Source organism: Hemiscyllium ocellatum, chromosome 4 (genome assembly GCF_020745735.1).
Source record: "Hemiscyllium ocellatum isolate sHemOce1 chromosome 4, sHemOce1.pat.X.cur, whole genome shotgun sequence".
Lineage (NCBI taxonomy): Eukaryota > Metazoa > Chordata > Chondrichthyes > Orectolobiformes > Hemiscylliidae > Hemiscyllium > Hemiscyllium ocellatum.
In genome coordinates this window covers 61,966,505-61,983,776 of record NC_083404.1, presented here as the reverse complement: position 1 = coordinate 61,983,776, position 17,272 = coordinate 61,966,505, and the positions used below count along the sequence as shown (strand labels likewise).

Below are 17,272 nucleotides of genomic sequence, written 5' to 3'. Positions count from 1 at the left end.
TCTGATCAAAGGAAATATTCAACACGTTAATAGTGGGATTTCCATTACAGAAATGTTGTTTAATATTAAGTGGAGATGGTTTGAAATTTGCTTGTTTGAGATAGTCTTTGCCTGGTACTTGTGTGGCACAAATGTTACTTGTCATTTTTCAGCTCAAGCGCAGCAGGTCAGGCAGCATCCAAGGAACAGGAGATTCGACGTTTTGGGCATAAGCCCTTCTTCAGGCTTATGCCCGAAACGTCAAATCTCCTGTTCCTTGGATGCTGCCTGATCTGCTGCGCTTTTCCAGCAACACATTTTCAGCTCTGATCTCCAGCATCTGCAGACCTCACTTTCTCCTCTATTTTTCAGCTCAAGCCTGGATATTATCCAGGCCTTGCTGCATATAAACATGGACTGCTTCAGTGTCTGAGGAGTTGTAAATGGTGCTAAATATTGTGCAATTATCAGTAAACAACCCCTCTCCTCACCTTAAAATGGAGGGAAGGTCATTAGTGAAGCACTTGAAGATGTTTGGGCCTAAGACATTACCATAAGAAACTCCAGCGAGATGTCTTGTGACTCTATCAACTATAAACATCTTCCTTTCCTCTCAGTATGACTCCAGCCAGGAGAATACTTTCTGCTAATTCCCACTGACTTCTATTTTACCATGGCTTTTTTTTGTCCCACTCCGTCAAATGGTACCTTGATATCAAGGGTAGGCACTCTCAGGAATTTAGCTTTTTCATCTTTGTCTGAAGCAAGAATATATTGAGTTTACCCAAAGTGAACATCAGTAAGGAGATTATGTGACAGTAAGCACTGTTGACAACTACCTCCATAGCCTTGCTAATGACTGAGATTAAATTGGCTGCTTAATCTGTCAGGTTGGATTTATCATGACTTCTGCGTTCAGCATTTTGCTGAGTAAATGTCTATTTGTTTGGTTTGATGCCAGTGTTGTAGTTGTACTGCAGCAGCTTGACTTGGCTTGGCCTCAGCACTATAGATGGGATTCTGGATTAGTGGTGCTGGAAGAGCACATCAGTTCAGGCAGCATCCGAGGAGCAGTAAAATTGACATTTCGGGCAAAAGCCCTTCATCAGGAATAAAACTATAGGTGGGATGTCATTCGACCCACAGCTTTCGGCTGTTTCCAAAGTGATCAATCATTTCTTGAAATCAGATGAATGAATTGGATCTGCCTAAAGGCTAATACCTGTGACCTCAAAAGAAGACAAGATAGACCATTCACTTGGCATTTCTTGTTAAGTGTGGTTGAAAATGTGTTTTGTTGTGCTTTGTGCTGAGCTCCACCATCATTCAGGATCTGAATGTTTGTGGAGTCTCCTCCTTCTTCCATTTGATTGCCTGCCTCCCTTCAGCAATTTGGCAAGACTACCAAATTTTGAAATGAGTTATTTGTTATGAGATCACTTACCTCTATCAATTACATGCTACTGCTACTGATTTACATATTCATAATCCTGTCTTATAGCTTCAGCAAGTCACTACCGCATTGTTAGGCATGCCTTTTGCTTCTCCCAGCATACTCTCTTGTGGACTTTATTGAACCACGGTTATTTCTTTGTTTTGATAGGCATGGTAGTGTGAAGATTATATTAGCCATGAGGTTACAAGTGGAGGAGTACAATTCTGTTGCTGCTTATGGTTCACAGTGCCGTGTGAATGTCTAGTTTTCAGCTGCAAAATGTTATCTGAATCTGCCCCATTGATCACAGAGATAATATCACACAGCATGATGGGGAGGATGTTGAGAGTGTGGTGCTGGAAAAGTGCAGCAGGTCAGGCAGTATCCGAGGAGCAGGACAATCAACATTTCAGGCAAAAGCCCTTCATCAGGAATGAGGCTGATGAAGGGCTTTTGCCCGAAACCTCGATTCTTCTGCTCCTTGGATACTGCCTGACCTGCTGTGCTTTTCTCGACTCTGATCTCCAGCATCTGCAGTCGTCACTTTCTCCTCCATGATGGAGAGGTTGCCTTCAATATAAAAATGGGACTTTTTTTCAAAAATAAACAAAATTGTCATTTTACCGATACTGCCCTGAACAGTTTGGACCTGTGGCAGGTAAATTGATAAGGATGTAATTGGGAATGTTTATTAGTCAAATTGGTTCTCTCTCCACCTACTGGAGATCCAGTCTCACAGCCATGTTCTTCAGGATTCTGCTTCCTCAGTCTTTAGTGGTGCCACTGAGCCCCTCTCTTTGGTGGGCATTGAAGTCCCCCAACTAGGATACGTTCATTTGCCATTGTCAGTGTTCCTTTGATGCCTTGACCCACTTGGAGGAGAACAAATTTATAAATTGATGTGGACGGAGGGGAAGGAAGAAGTGTGAGGAGGCAGTCAGTAAGTGATAATCAGCAGATTTCCTGGTCAACGTTTCAGCAGATGCCATGAGGTGCCACAAGTTCCAGAGTCAATATTGGAAACTCCCTGAATAACATCCATCACCCTTCACTCACAGTTTCTCACACACACACACACACACACACACACACACACACACACACACACACACACACACACACACACACACACACACACACACACACACACACACACACACACACACACACCCCTTCATGTGAAAACAACATTCCCTCACCATTTTCTTAGCTCCATCCCTATCGATATAGCTCTTCATCCTTTGACAGAGATGCCCTTAATGCCTCTCTTTTCTGCTCTCACTCAGAACCTTAAAAATGGTTCTAACAGTGATGTAAACTAAACCAGCTGCAGATATTTTTTGGATCTTTTCTTCTTCCTCACTTATTTCATCCTTTCTCTCTCCTGATTCATTTTGAAGGTCCTCTGTCAATAGTGTTTATAAAGTAGAGCAAATTATGCATAATATAGCAAACATACTTTTGGGGGTAGTTGAGAGTTGTAGAGAGTCACCAAATCTGTTCAGAAATTTATAACACCGCTGGTCTATGTATTTCAGCTTCAGTGGAACTGACTGTTAGTGAAGTATTGCAGCCAAGCCCGAATTCTTAAAAGAAGATGCAAGCAGAATCTGGAGGAGTTAAACTTGTCTCTAGGCAACCAGACCTTATCTGTCTCTGCAGAAGCAAGCAGAAGGGGAGGGGTGTCTATTGGCACAGTATGGATCTTTCATGACAGCTTCCAAGGAATCGACCAACATGATGAAGTGCTGGTTGTTATACATGAACTGCACATTAATATAGTGAAAATACTTATAATTACTGAAGACCATTGGGCTAGTTTAATAGGCTGGAAGGTGTGTCATAAGTGCAGTTAGTGACATTCTGGATTTGAAGGGATCCTGGAATCTATGTGAACTCCAACTCTAATTGTCCTACTTGCAAAAGGCCATATGAAGTCCAAGTGTTTGCACTAATATCATGGCTTCTGTCCAATACACAAGTGAAGTACAGATTGATTGATGTCACTCATATTTACCCCAGAAGGTGCCGGGTACAAAGAAGTTCAGAGCTACAGCAGCCTTAACTGCATCAGATGCAGTTAGTCACAATACTTGGTCACATCTCTTCCTGCAGGATGTAAAACAACATTGTCACTAATTTTCTTAAGAACCCAATCCATTAAATGCCCTTGCTCCCTGGAAAACTGCAGGTGTGGGCATATAAATGTGGTTGGGAAGGTAATGACTTGCTGTGCCTGTCTACTGCTATTTGTTCTCCTTCCAGCTCTAGTTCTCTTTTCTCTTTACACCTCCTCCTCCCAGGAAAACCTAAAGGGACACTCATCAAGAAATAACTGTAATACCAAATGCTCCACAACAGTTCAAAACTGACAGTAGTGATTACAAGCACTTTCAAATCCTTTCAAGTTATAAAAAAAAGCCACACAAGCTACTGCAGCAAGAAATGACTCCAAGTTGTTTACCTGAGAACAGAGGAGAATTCCTTCCAAAAGTGTTTGCAATGGTTGCTTCAGGCTGTGGTTGATGGATGGGAGCATGAAATGACAGGAATCAGACGCTGAGATTGGAAAATAAATGGACAGCTTAGAGTAGTGACTCCAATTTAAATGCATTCTTGTGTCTATTTCCAAAGTGTGCTCCATCAACCAGGATTAATGCTGTCCTTCCCTCCCCCCGAAAATGAGTCCAGTGATTGAAACAGCAGGGAGAAAACAGTCATTCTTAATTTTTGAGTGCAATCAGGGCACTAAAAAAGAAAATAACCCTCTATCAGTCTGACTTGGAATATAGCCCACATCCAATAAGCAGGCTCCGATTTACTTCCCCTTGACTCTCCAATGCCACTATCAAATGATAACTATTCGTTGAAAAGAGAGACCACCAATTGCTTCTATATCGTTCTCTATATAATTACAAATAATGTCTGTTCAAGTGCAAAATTACATTTTTGGACAGATCGGGATGTGGAGTGATGTGACTATATTCAGTGCATCATAGACTTCACACCATTATATGCCACAGTTGCAATTATAGTGAATTGTCTGATTCAGTTTGTCAGTTTTTGATTCCACAATCTCAAAGATATCAATTACATTCAGCTCAGAAACGTCTTTATTCCAAAGAGATATTACAATTTCTTTAACTTTTCCCCATTATCTCCCGAGAGGTTGACCTTTGCTCCATGGTAGCCCTCTTGCTTCTGGCTCAGATGACTTTTGATTGAAGTCTCACGTCATTAACATGAACACATTAGAAACTAGTCTGACACATTGGTGCAGTGTGTAAAATGTGCTAAAGGTGCTGTCCTCCAAATGAGACTTTGAAGTAATGTTGTTACTGTCCTCAGGTAAATGTAGAAATTCTTACGTCACTATTTCAAGAGATTCCTGCTACCCCACTCCCACCCTGTGACATGGCCAATATTTACCTCTCACCGATTATTTGATCATGAACCATCGTTACATTTTAAAAGTACTTCAAAAGTACTTCAATTCTAAAGCAGTTATTGCATAAAGACAAGACAGTCTTGCTTATATTTACATTCTTCACTCCTAGAATTATGTTTGTTCATCACAATTCACTTAGACAGAATATTTCCCTATGAGTAATGTCTTAGTTCTCTTTTAATGCTACTCAATGCCCTGATTCTTTTTTTTAAATACAGCAAATTTATTGACTGTTTTATCGATTTATTTTCTGAAATTCTTCAATCTGTTTCCTCGTCATCATATTTACACCAAGGGCTAGTTCATTTGTCCCCTTTAGACAAGGAAATCAGCCAACATGTGATTACTGAATCATAGCAACAGTCTTTGACACTTTACTACTCACTAATTGCATAGCAAGTTGCCAGCGACGTCAGGACAAAATGAGCAAAGAAAAAAGATTTTTGCATTACTCCAGTTCTGACATTTGTGCAACTCTAACTATCCTTTCACTATTGGCTGCATGGGTTGGAGGCATAAGAATTCCTTCCCGAACCTCTAACTTATTAGGTAATATCTCTCTCTCTATTACTTCTTCAAGAAGTTCCTTAAAACCTTTGTCTTGATCAAGCATATGGTGATGTGCCTTGATATATCCTATGTGGCTCAGTCTCAAATAATGCCTGTTAATTGACACTTTGAAGACCCTCAGAATGTGTCCTTATGTTAGCAATACTAATTGCTGTTATTGATGAAGACACTAGATAACACGTATATGTAAAAATATAAGAACCAACACCAGGAGTAGGCCATTCAGCCCCTTGAGGCAATTCTGCCATTCCCTAAAATCATGGCGAATCTGACAGTGGTCTTAACTCCACATTCCTGCCTTCTTCTGATAATTTTTAATTCCCCTGTTAGTCAACAATAAAAGCAAGTTGTAATTATTGTGACCAATGCTGGGTGGCGCATTTTAGAAAGAATGTCAATGACTTGGAGAGAATTGCTGAATTCACATAAAAAATAAAAGACTTTTAGCTAGAAGGACTGGAAAAGCTAAAGCTATAATTGTTCTTCTGAGAACAGAGTTGGATAAGAGATTATTTGTTCAAGCTATTCTTAATTAAGAGAGGAGGGATTTTGATAAAATAAGCAAGGCTTGATTCCACCGTTGGGACAATGAGTAACCTCATGAATTTGTTTTTGTACAGCAGTCATCTGGAGTGCACTGGAGTGGAAAATGAAGGAAAGTTTCCATGGCAATGGGAACAAAGTAGTGACATGTAGCAATATTCTCAAGCAGAATGAGTTAGATGTTGAGGCCTGCAGTCCACACATGGTGAAGCTCTCGACAACAGTGAGCAACAGTAGGTGCTGATAGCAGGGAGAGCAGACAGAGAGGCCTTATTCCACAAACCGCTCCACTGACCAGAACATAGAACCTAACCTCAACAAAGAAACGGCTGACTTTGTAGAAACAGTTTACAGCCTGCCAAGCAGTTTGTCCAAGGAGTGTCTGTGAGGAGTCACCTTGCACATCATCTATGCTCTACACCCTTCTTTTAGGAAGTCAGTCACATCAAAAGATGCTGCATCTATTCTTCATGAAAGGGAGAATTTTAGGCTCCACCAGAGATAGGAGAGGAGGCAGGCAGATAGTGAAAATATACCTCTGCAAATTGTTCCTAATTCTCCTGGGCTGTTATGTCTTGGAGGTGAGTAGTTGGTAAAAGTAGCTGTTGGTCTATTAAGAGTTAATAACTGCGGCTGACTGTGAGTTTACAGATAGAAGCTGTGAGAGACAGCTGCCTGGCAGTGGAGCTCGAAGTGAGGTGGAGTGGTGATCTATATGGACTTCAGTAAGGTGTTCAACAAAGTTCCTCATGGGAGACTGGTTAGCAAGGTTAGAGATCATGGAGTACAGGGAGGACTAGCCATTTAGATTCAGAACTGTCTCAAAGGTGGAAGATAGAGGGTGATGGTGGAGGGTTGTTTTTCAGACTGGAGGCCTGTGACCAGTGGAGTGCCACTGGTCTACTACTTCTCATCAGTTACTAAAATTATTTGGATGTGAGCATAAGAGGTATAGTTAATATGTTTGCAGATGACACCAAAATTGGAGGTGTAGTGGACAGTGAAGAAGGTTACCTCAGATTACAACGGGATCTTGATTAAATGGGCTAAGAAGTGGCAGATGGTAAAAACCATGACTGCAGATGCTGGAAACCAGATTCTGGATTAGTGGTGCTGGAAGAGCACAGCAGTTCAGGCAGCATCCGAGGAGCAGCGAAATCGAGTTTCAGGAAAAAGCCCTTCATCAAGAATAAAGCGAATTTAATTTAGATAAATGTGAGGTGCTGCATTTTGGGAAAGCAAATCTTATCAGGACTTATACACTTAATGGTAAGGTCATAGGGAGTGTTGCTGAAAAAAGAGACCTTGGAGTGTACGTTCATAGCTCCTTGGAAGTAGAGTCATAGTAGATGGGATAGTGAAGAAAGCATTTGGTGTGCTTTCCTTTATTTGTCAGAGTACTGAGTACTGGAGTTGGGAGGTCATGTTGTGGCTGTACAGGACATTTGTTAGGCCACTTCTGGAATATTGGAAGCATGTTGTGAAACCTGGAAGGGTTCAAAAAAGATTTGCAAGGATGTTGCCAGGGTTGGAGGATTTGAACTATAGAGAGAGGTTGAATAGGCTAGGGCTGTTTTCCCTGGAGCATTGGAAGCTGAGGGGTGACCTTATCGAGGTTTATAAAATCATAAGGGGCATGGATGGGGTAAATAGACAAAGTCTTTTCCATGGGGTGAGGGAGTCCAGAACTACAGGGCATAGGGTGAGAGGGGAAAGATATAAACGAGACCACAGTGGCACAGTGGTTAGCACTGCTGCCTCACAGTGCCAGAGACCCAGGTTCAATTCCTGCCTCAGACAACTGTCTGTGTGGAGTTTGCACATTCTCCCTGTGTCTGTGTGGGTTTCCTCCCACAGTCCAAAGATGTGCAGGTTAGGTGAATTGGCCCTACTAAACTGCCCGTAGTGTTAGGTGTAGGGGAATGGGTCTGGGTGGGTTGCTCTTCGGAGGGTCAGTATGGACTTGTTGGGCTGAAGGGCCTGCTTCCACACTGTAACTATCTAATCTAAGGAGCAACATTTTCACTCTGATGGTGGTGCATGTGTGTAATGGGCTGCCAGAGGATGTGGTGGAGGCTAGTACAATTGCAACATTTAAAAGACATATGGATGGGAATATGAATAGAAAGAGTTTGGAGGGATATGGGCCAGGTTCTGGAAGGTGGGACTAGATTGGGTTGGGATAGTTGGTCAGCATTGATGAGTTGGACTGAAGGGTCTGTTTCCATGCTGTACATCTCTCTGACTCTATGACTCTAAACGATCAGGGGTGGACAGTGGCATGTTTGGAGTCTTACTGCTGCTGTGCCATTTTGCCAGCAGCAGGAAATGTGGTGGACAGCTCACCAGTCAAAATGGCATTTTAGCCACTTAGTTGGCCAACTAAGAGCCTCCTCCTGCATCATTGACACTTTGACAGTGGTACAAGACCCTCTGCTGCATGGGGAACCTGCCAGATTAGACTCACCCACGAGTTAAATTTTTCAACTTGTTGTGGATATAGCTTTGCTCGCTGAGCCGGAAGATTCTTTTTCATGTGTTTCGTCACCATACTAGATAACATCATCAGTGAGCCTCCGGATGAAGGTATATCCAGAGGCTCACTGATAATGTTACCTGGTATGGTGACAAAACGTCTGAAAATGAACCTTCCAACTCAGCGAGCAATCCTACATTCAGAACCTCAACCTAAGCTACAAATCTTCTCAAAACTCGCTTCCAACTCATCCTTCTGAAAATCAATTGAACTGATAAGTGTCAGTCCTCAGCAGAGATAGTTGTGTGATTGTGACAGTACATATTGCCCTTGCTCCAGTTTCATCATGTTTATTTCTACACCAGGTCCTCCAAACAATGGACAGAGTTATCTTTTTGGAGCTGAAAATGAAAACACAAGTGATCATATGAACTCAGTCTCGTAACAAATGTTATAGGCCAGGAAATCCTATTTTGTGCCTTATTCAGATACAAACTGTGTCACAGAGTCAAAGAGTCATTGAGATGTACAGCACAGAAACAAACCTTTTGGTCCAACTCATCCATACTGACCAGACACCCTAAATTAATCTAGTCCCATTTGCCAGCAGTTGGCTCGTGTCCCTCGAAATGCTTTTTATTCATATACCCATCCAGATGCCTTTTAAATGTTGTAATTGTGCCAGCCTCCACCACTTCCTCTGGCAGCTCATTTCATATATGCACTGCTCTCTGCTTGCCCCTTAGGTCTCTTTTAAACCTTTCCCTTCTTACCTTAAACCTATGCCCTCTAGTTTTTTTTTAGATTAGATTACTTACAGTGTGGAAACAGGCCCTTCGGCCCAACAAGTCCACACCGACCCGCCGAAGCACAACCCACCCATACCCCTACATATACCCCTTACCTAACACTACGGGCAATTTAGCATGGCCAATTCACCTAACCCGCACATCTTTGGACTGTGGGAGGAAACCGGAGCACCCGGAGGAAACCCACGCAGACACGGGGAGAACGTGCAAACTCCACACAGTCAGTCGCCTGAGGCGGGAATTGAACCCAGGTCCCTGGCGCTGTGAGGCAGCAGTGCTAACCACTGTGCCACCGTGCCGCCCTTACCCCAGTTCTGGACTCCCTCACCCCAGAGAAAAGACGTTGTCTATGTTAATGATAATAATAGTCTAATAATCACTGTGGTTGACTAACTCGATGGGTTTGTTTATTTAAAAGTGAAACACATTTCAAATTATGAAGCAAATACTACAGCAAGCCAATTGACTTCTACATGTGCAGTTTGCAACTACAAAGCAGACTAACAGTGAGGCAGAGTCACAATATTGTACATACACAGCACATGGAGTCATTAAAGACAAACTTTCTGAAAGGGTAGGGACATATATAGTGAGTAGAGTTCCCATGTTTGGAATTTAGTTTAAAAGGATGCTTCGACAGTTTCTGCAGTGCATCTTGTATGTGGCACACACTGGTGCTGGTTGTTCATCATGGTACAGGGTATGTTTAAGGTGATGGATGTGGTAGTGGATGAAAATCAGTAAGTCTTTTTCTCGTGCCTCAAACAAAGGATTTGTAATTCTTGCCGAAGTAGCCATTAATGTAGCACTGCACAAGGACGTTTTTCAGTTGTCATATTTCAAGTGATTCAAGTTGAAACTATCCACCACAGTCCAGGCCTCATGAATATTTCCCACTCAGCTGATAACACTGAAGAGCTCTATTTCAAACAAAACCAATTGCTCCAAGATTTATTTAGCAGTTCATGCTGCATGAAACACTGAAGAGATAATATATAAAAGTGAAATACTCTGGTTGTTCAAAATTTGAAAGGAAGAAAGGAAGTACTGGAAAAACTCGGCATGCCTGGCAGCATCTGTGGAGAGAGAAACAGAATTCATAAAAGCATTTTCTGCTTTTGTTGAAGAATTGAATACTTTATTATTGTTATTTTTCATCAGGAGTGCTTCATATTTGTTTGGAAAAACTCCACACTTTTTTCATAAAACTGTGCACCAGTGTTCCACAAGAGAATGACTGCAAATCCTTTTACTTTAATTCCTAAATACACATGCATGGATATACTCATACACACTCTCACACTTGCATACGAATGCACATGTCAATTTGAAGGGATAAGTCAGTGACATGATTCATCCAATTTGAGTCACCCCTGTTTTCTGTATATAACATCAATAAATAAAGGATTGATTTCATTTTGTTTCTGTCTGTTCATTCACCATTCATTGTTTCACTTCTTCCCTTTGAATCAATGAGATATTTTGTAACATAATAGATAAGAAGCATGTTTACAGATCAACATTTCTGAAGTGCAATGCTATGAAGTGGCCACATTCTGTGTTGGAATATTGAAAGTTTTGACACATGTGAAATGTGACACTTTTAAAGTATGATGCATCGGGTGTGATGCTGTGAGGTGTGACAATCCTTGGTGTGATAATCTTATGTTTGGCACCCCTAAGGTCACAGTATTGGATGCAACACCTTTGATGCATGACTATTAGTTGTTTAGATTTTTATATTTTCTCAAAGCCTGTTCTTCATAAAATGATTGTTTACATTCTGACCTCCTGTGTATTACTAACTTGTTCATAAAATGCATCTCAGGCACTTGACCATTTTTATTTTATTTTTAGCTACTGATGTAATCAACACACACCACCATGGTACACATTCAAGCTAATACCAGGCAGGTTGATGACAGCTATTTGGCCCATTACATCTGCTTTGTTCAGAATTGCTTTACCTCCTTATTACATAAAAGTGCAACATCCTTAGAAAATCTTGCATGTGAGTTACGTCAGATTGATCTGAAATACTGCCCTTCTTTCTCTTATTGGTTGTTTCCAGGATGTTCTGGTCAATTTCGACCCTAACAACACATTAACATTCTGGGATTCAACAACACAATGAAACTCTTTGTCTCGTTTGAGCCTTCCTCCAATGATCTACTACAGAAATTGTTTTGGAATTTACAATGGTCCTAGAAAAAAGCCTTGACATTTTCAAAGCTCAGCAATGGTTTTCTCAGCAATGGCCTTCAAAGCAGCATTTATTGTCACACTATGTTGCATGCCAATCTAGCTATAATGAAAGGATAAGCCAATATTTTTTGTATATTATATCTTAGCAAAATGAATAAGCTTCCTGATTTTGGTATCATTAGATTACATAAATTCTCCCAGCAAAACTCATCTTTACAATGTATTCACTTGAGGTCCAGATCTTCCTGTTCTTTTTCATAATGTTCTGCTGTTTGGTGAGCCATGCATGCTTCTAACCACATTCCTGTATGGAATCAAGTAGCCATTTGATCTTACTATCTCTGCTCTGCAGTGTTTACTTCTGTTCCTTTTTGTTTCTGACTCCATTTTCAGCCACTGGCATAATCAACAGCTCATTACTGCTAGACCCACCCTGAGGCCACCTCTTTTTTCCATTTTCTGCCAGCGCTAACAGAGTGCTACCGGATCCAACCACTGACCAACCCACTCGTAACCTGCAGCTCTATTTTTTCTTTCAGACAGTCAGTGTGATTTACCCACATTTCCAATACCATCCCTGGGCCACATGGGCAAATGGCTGTGTAGCAGTGGGAAGTGCATTGCACAAGGAAGAAACAAGCTGTGAACCAACAGCAGCCCCTTTAAAAAAAGTTTGAGTTCTGAAGAAGGGTCACTGGACCCGAAACGTTAACTCTACTTTCTTTCCACAGATTCTGCCAGATTAGTTGAGTTTCTCCAGCAATTTTACTTTGTTGAGCTGTCCCTTTAAGATGTGTTTGAGCATGACCATTCGGTATTTTTAAAGGGACTGTAACATTACAACAAATAACACATCAACAGTGAAAAGAAATTAGAGGCAGCACTGATCCTGACCCAACAAAGTGACATTATGAAAAGGTTCAGGAGTTAAATGACAGGGGAGACAAATGTCCCAGGTATGTGTTGGTTAGCACCCAGCCCCTCTTATAGCCCCATGCACCATTATCTTTTCATGAGGTGGACTGAATTAAAATTGTGCTTAAGAGTATGAGGTATTTTATTTAGATGACAGTCACAATTTATCACAACACTGGTTTTGAGGTGTTTTGGAGCAAAGTCTGCAATAATGGCAACCAGCATCATGGCATCAAATCAATGCACCAATTCATCCGAAAGATGGAAGAGCAGGACACAGTCTAAAAACAATGGATAATTCAGAAAAGGATCAATAGCACGTTCATTATTACAGGAGTTCAAGGAAAAAAAGAAAAAGTTATTCTTTGAAGCAGGAATCTGGCAAATACAGTTCACAAACTTTGTTTAGAAAAGAAAATGATAGAGCCGCTTGGCACGATTGATGATTTTATGGATCTTCAATACATTAATTAACATAATGATTGATTGCATAAATCTTCAAGTAAAATAACAACACCCCCAACTAAAAGGAGTAACACGACAACTAAAGTAGCACTACATCCTATCATCGGATAGAAAAGGCTTTGTCTTGAATAATAAATAAATCATGTAATTTAACAACAATGTATTAAGCTCATCTCTAGGTCTCTCCTGTAAGTACGTAGAAACTGAAAATAATTGGATCCTGCCCCTTGATGGCTTGTTCAATTTCCCTTTGCAAAAAAAAAGACAAAGTAACTGGGTCCCAAAATTTAGCTTCATAATGTTCAAACTAGCTTTTCAGAGGGTACATCCTCTGCTACCTCAGGAAGGGGAGGAGAATAATGAAGAAATGAGAGTAGAGGAGGCAGAAAGGATACATCCAGGAAACCTTTGTTTTGCATGAGTCCTCTATGAGCACTCTACTGACACTATTTCTCTGAATATGTTCCATCAATGTTGTCTGGGTCAGAGTTCTGTGTCATGAACATATAGCTACAATTTTAATGATCTTGTAAAGGAAGCTAATCTTCTTTTGAAGTTGCCAGAAGGTGTATTACCAAATGGCTCCCCAAAAAACCAAATGATTTATGCTCCAGGTCCAACTGTGGCCAAAAGCAACTAATTAGAAAGTGTTACATTAAGATTCATGAAATAATTAAACAATTTCAGGACTGCCCATTGAACCTTGAAAAGGTGTGAGGACTCCAAATTTCTGTAATGTTGATCAAGAGACAAGAGGGACATTTCCAGAAACAAAAATAGAAATTGCTGGAGAAACTCAGTAAGTCTGGCAGCATCTGTGGAGAAAAAGAAGAGTTAACATTTCAAGTCCAGTGACATTTTTTCAGAAGTTTGAATCACTTTGCTTTGTGGAACAGTAAGCCATCAAAATTGACATTTGTTACCATTTTGTTTGATTGGGGTAAAAGTTGACATGATAGATATTTTGAAACAGAACCTATTTCTAGACAGGGAGACAGAGGAAGGTATCCAAGACAAACTATCTAAGGAACTTTTGTACTGAATCGGGTTATCAAGATTCAGAACATCCTGTGTCATGCAAATAAAATAAAGAAGTCATCACTTACTCCTCCCAGGACCTATTCTGCTTATTGAGTCCACTTACAAAAGACAGATCTGACTATTTAACATAAAAGCCACCACAACCGCTGAATCTGACTCCCAAGCTTTATTCCCATCACTTCAAAAAGAGAAACTTCAAACAAGTCAAGCATGCAATGATATTAGCAGCTGATCTCATTTTCATCTTCATACATAACCTTTGTCCTCACATACTTAATATCTTTGCATGTATATTTAAGCTATTAACTTTACAATTTTTACTTGGAAAGTTTCAGCAATGGTTGTGTAATGAATTAACCTTTGATCTTGCTTGAAGCAGCAAGGAATAGGTTCCCAGCAAAAGTCTGTTGCCATCTCCCTGTGATGATTCCAGTCCATCAGAATTTCCCACTCTGTACCTGCAACAGAAAAGCAGGGAATACCCCTCTGTTTCATCAGCATCTCACAATTGAATTACCTGCACACACTGTGTTCCATTTCATTGCCACATCACTGAAAGTCCTGGGGTTATACAACAAAAGTGAGGACCAAGTCAACAAATTACCCAACTTTGTTTCTGGGTTAAAAATCACACAACACCAGGTTATAGTCCAACAGGTTTAATTGGAAGCACACTAGCTTTCGGAGTGACACTCCTTCATCAGGTGATTGTGGACGGCTCGATTGTAACACAGAATTTATAGCAAAAATTTGCAGTGTGATGTAACTGAAATTATACATTGAAAAATTGATGGTTTGTTAAGAGTTTCATCTGTTAGAATACAGTGATAGTTTCACTTCTTTCATGTGTAAATCACCAAACTCTTTTTTTAAAAGTTGCATTCTCGGGTTAGCTGTTAACAATGGTGATAGCTGGACAATATGTTGAAGGTGTTAGCCCCCTGTGTTCTCTGTCTATGACCTAATGTTTAGATTGATTCTAATCTAAAAAGTGAGATAACAGAGTTTTACATAAATTCCTGCAGTTTTTGAGCTCAGAGTTCTACATGAATGTATGCAGTTTTTGAGCAAAGTGCAATGTAACTCAGCAAGTACAAATTCACCCCACAAAATATATGTGTGCATGTGGGTCTTTGTCTGTCTGTGTGTGTGTCTGTCTGTCTGGGGTGGGGGTTGTGAGTGTGAGAAAGTGTGTGTGTTGTGGGTGCAGAGCGTCTTGAGTCTGTGAGGGGGTGCATGTGTGAGTGTGGGAGTGTGTGTGTCTATAAGGGTGTGTGTGGGTGTCTGTGTGCGCATCTGTGTGTACCTGTTCCGTTTGTATGTGAGAGTGTGTGTGTGTGTGTGTGTGTGTAGGAATATCTGTGTATGTGTGTAGTGCAATGGTGATCACCTGTAATGTGACATGAACCCAAGGTGGGGAGCTCATCATTCTGCAGGACAAGAGTCACGAAAACTAATGCCATTTGAATGGACTTTAAATTGACTTCATGGACAATGATATTATCTATTCATGCATGGTCCTGTGTTTAATTATTCATTTATAATAACTCACATGTTATCAACACCTGAAGAATTTCGTAGAGATAATTAAATAAAATAGATAGGTTTCCAAACAGTAAATTGATATTACATGATATAATTCACATTGATTATATTCATAGGTCAAAACAATAGAAATGAATAGATCATAACTTCCACCAACATTTTATTTCTATCAAAGTTTATTTTGTTGGACATCAATGCTTGGTAATAATTTATTCTTTTCCTGGTTACACCTCTTCTTAATAAATCTTCTGTTTTTCACTTATTGTGTTCCCTTCTCCTTTTCCCTTATGCAGTTGTTGCTTTGTCATATCATCTCTCTGGCCTTCTCCCGTTTCATATACATTTGCTTTTCTTTTTTCCTCAAATTCATCCTGTTCCTGCCTTGTATAAACACAATGGTATCACTAAATTTTCCCAACGTTGATAAAGGCAGAGTCATAGAATATCATAAAATCCCTATAGTGTGGAATAGGACCCCTTGGCCCAACAAGTCCATACGAACTCTCCGAAGAATAAGCAACCCAGAGATCATTAATCTAAATCATTGAGCAAGATTTAACCTCACTTTAAACACACTCACCTGCAAAGAGGAACTCTGTTCCACATCTTAGAAATGTTGCTGTAACTGATGAGTATTTCCAGCACCTTCCAGTTTTTATTTCAGATTTCCAGTGTGTGTTATATGAAACTTTTGCCTTTTAAAGATTCATCCCTCAGGGAATGCTGTTAAACTGTGCAATGCTGATACGTGTTTTTCAATGAGAACACAGAATGTTAAAAATGCTTTTTCCAGGACTGCCAGCATTTGCAGAGAGAGAAAAAGAGTCTATGTTTCAGACTTCTCATTTTAAAATATTGCCCTGTCTCTTGGCACACAATATCATATTGTTATTTGACAAATAAATATAATTTATACCCTATTGAATCGAAAGCCCTTTTCACCGTAAGTTTTGCAAAATCTTTCTTCTCATCAGACCAGTTTTAAAAAAGGTATGCTTCTTGAGTAGATTTTGATCTGACACTCAATGCCCAAACTTGGGGGTTAACAATAGAACGTTAATTCATACCTTGGCAGAAAGCTATGGGGATCAAAAGCAACTTCTATGTTTCATTCTTGTTGATACTGTAGGGAAAGAAAAAAAACATAATTATCTCCCCGAATTTTCAGATATTTAAACTTTACTATTGACTGCAACCCTGCTTTGAATCTTACTAGCCAACGTGTTTCTTCAAATACATGTATTATTCTGCATTCAGTGTGTCTGCATCATTATATGTCCTGTTATGATGTCTGAAAATGTAGTGATATGGTGCTATAAAGATATTTCTCCAAGCATTTCCAAGCTGAACGCAAATACTAGGATGAATTTGAAATGTATTCATGTTTCTTCCATCTGGGTCAGTTATATCCTTAAGCAAATCACAGTTTTGGAAAAAAATAACTGGAATGTCAAGAAGTTACATATTTGCCATGTCATTGTAGGGATGTAAAGAAATATTGACAATTATTTTAAAGATGGAATCTGCATGATGTTGTGGAGAAATTCTACTGGCAGTATGTTTTAGCCATAAAGGGGATTCCAAGTTTGCCCTTCATAGAACGCATTATGGAAATGACACGTATTATTGTAACCAACATGTGTATGCAGCTGTCATCTTAAATCTTCCAGAAAGTGGTGCCTCATAACCAATACATTTATTTATTCTGTTAAAACATTTGTGGAGTAGCCACAGACTGCTTCCAATGCTCAAAACCAATCAAACCTACCAAAGCATCATTTGCTTTATTCATGCAAGGGATGTGGGCGTTGCTGGCTAGCCAGTATCCATTGCCTATCCAT

At 40.1% G+C, this 17,272-nt stretch overlaps 1 long non-coding RNA gene across 1 annotated transcript; it reads right to left on the bottom strand.

Moving 5' to 3' along the window:
* Positions 1-10,266: 10,266 nt before the first annotated feature.
* LOC132815399 (uncharacterized) lies at positions 10,267-16,549 on the bottom strand. Its single transcript, XR_009644650.1, has 3 exons — positions 16,499-16,549; positions 14,245-14,344; positions 10,267-10,336 (listed from the first exon to the last, which is right to left on the bottom strand). It is a non-coding gene; the product is annotated as an uncharacterized LOC132815399 (long non-coding RNA).
* Positions 16,550-17,272: the final 723 nt, after the last annotated feature.